Source organism: Adiantum capillus-veneris, chromosome 30, assembly GCF_014529385.1.
Source record: "Adiantum capillus-veneris isolate H3 chromosome 30, ASM1452938v2, whole genome shotgun sequence".
Lineage (NCBI taxonomy): Eukaryota > Viridiplantae > Streptophyta > Polypodiopsida > Polypodiales > Pteridaceae > Adiantum > Adiantum capillus-veneris.
Window position 1 is genome coordinate 88,528,975 of NC_140960.1, and position 2,435 is coordinate 88,531,409.

The following is a 2,435-nucleotide window of genomic DNA, read 5'->3' on the forward strand; positions in this document are numbered from 1 at the left end:
GCATCTGAGATGATCTTAGGATGTCCTTTCATGAGAGAAGCAAAAATGGTGCATGACTGGTCTAAAAACCATGTCTACTTGCACTTCCAAGATTCTGTCATTCGAGTGGATCTTGTAACTGGTCGAGCATATCCTCTAGGAGACTTGTTTATAATTGATCATAGATTTGACACCACAGTTTACTTGGCCCCATTGCAGTATTGTTACACATGTAAAGCGGACACTGATGTTGGGAAAGATTCTTCTTATATGGATGTACTATCTAGGATGACTGAGTCAGACAATGTGGATTGGGTCCACCTAGCAGCAACCATAGACACTTGGGGAAACAGGGGGACAACCTGGGTAACACCTAAGGGGGATGAAATGCCCGTACCCTTAAATATGTTACAAGCAATGCATATAGCTTCTGACAAGACTCATCCTAATATAACAAAGAAAACATACAAGTGGGTCCCTAAAGCTTCTTTAGCGATCATAGCTAGTGCTAAAAAACAGAAGCCTTGTAAGAAACGTCCCACTCGTCCCAAGAAATGTAAGGAAAAGTAGCGGTGGATTCCTAAAAAAATATTGGAAGCCCAAGGCTACTACTATAAAGAAAATGATCAAATTCGGGTGCCAAAACGTAAATTGTGCTCTTACTTGTTACCGGGCCCATGTGAGCTCAATTTTGTAGCTCCAAAACAAATTGACGATTGTGGAAAGAAAAAAGTCACAGAATGCTACACACCCGTTCCAGAGCTAGTTTGGGTACCGAAGAAAAAACAATTTGTTCCACCTAGCTCAGGAAGGGGGGAGTCCCATGAAGCTTCTAGCTCCTCATGTAATGTATCCATAGAGGTAAAAGCTTCTCCACAGCCTCCACCTACAATAGTGGACCTCCATAAAGCTACAAAGGAATCCACACCTCCCAGTGTTCAAGAATCACCTGATGAACCACTTCAAGTTCGATCCTGGGAGAGTACCTTACCACCCTTGCAACTCGACGAGGCACCTAAGATAATAGAAAACTACTGGCAAAAATCCTAACCTATTACCAACTGGAACAATTGGTTTCAAAGGGTGACGAGCACATTTCAAACGGTATGATCTACCCAAGGAAGGGGAGAGTGTTTGCTGATAGTCATCATTCACTCACTCCCCTCTCAACCTTCTTTCCCTGACATCTCAATCACCTATCTTAGGGAATGTATATATAAAGCCTTATACTCACAAAAAAGAAAAAAAAGTAAAGAGCAAGAGCAATTAGCAAACGAGTATGCACAATAAAAGTCAAAACATTGACCTAGACCTACACATTCACATCCGGTATATTGAAACAGAAACCTATGTTATAAAACACCTTTGATCCTCATCACTTGATTGATGGAGGGTAGGTAGAATTAGTATGATAGGAGTGTTTCTGTTTTAGAGTTGAGTGATTAGCAAAGTTCCTTTTTCCCACTGATGTGCCTCCTAGAGGTATTCTTTGTGTTTCCTTATGTATACAGGAACGTGTTGCTGTGGTTAGGATTTGGACCTTCATGGAATCTTTCTCTCATCCACTTTTCAAATCAAGTGTGACCATCAACACAAACAAGTGTTTCTTGTCCATTAGCATTGCCCCTTATCTTTTTGCATCTATGTTTGTCTGCTTTAATTGTGATTGGTATCATAATATTCAATGCATTTGCTTAGTATCAAACGTTAAATTCAATGTAATTTTTTGTCATAAGCACTTGTCTATGTTTAAAAATCAAGCAGTCCGACTAAGCTAGTTTGACCAAGCTAGGCGTTATAGATCTTCTCTTAATACCATGGGGAATGCCTTCCTAATAATCTATGGTTACTTAGGTTCTTAATCCGATTTAGGCAGCATTGTGTGCAATGTACTAGGGCTTTCTAGTAGGTTTAGTACCTATTGACCTTTAGCTTACGTATTATAAAGGGAGTTTACTAGTGTGATGAGCCTGGGGAGGGTAACAATGTTATATGACCCCCAAAAGTTACAAAATTAAAATGTTGAAAACGAACAAACAAAAAAATCAAAGTGCCACAATGTAAAATCTTAAGCTGGAAGAGAAACCTCAACTTGATTTGGTACTCCACTCACATGTATCGCCTATGGTACTAGAGCCCTAGAGGTTCCTAGTGTGGGCGCTTTTCCTTGAAAATCAAAAAACCCAAGGCATACAAAATAAGCACACACAAAATTGAAACAATGTGAAAAGACTTTGGAGGATCAAAGAAAAAGAAATAAGTCGAGCGATGATTTCATGAGCAATTCCTTTTATCGTAGCTTAACTACAAGGTCTTCTAGGTATAGCCTCTAGTTAGCTCTCGGACATGAAATACTTGGCTCTCGCGATTAAACAACTTAATTGACCAGAGAAAATTGAGAAGCTTACCCATGATATTAATAGTCGATCTTTAGTGCCTTTTGATCGTTAAATTAG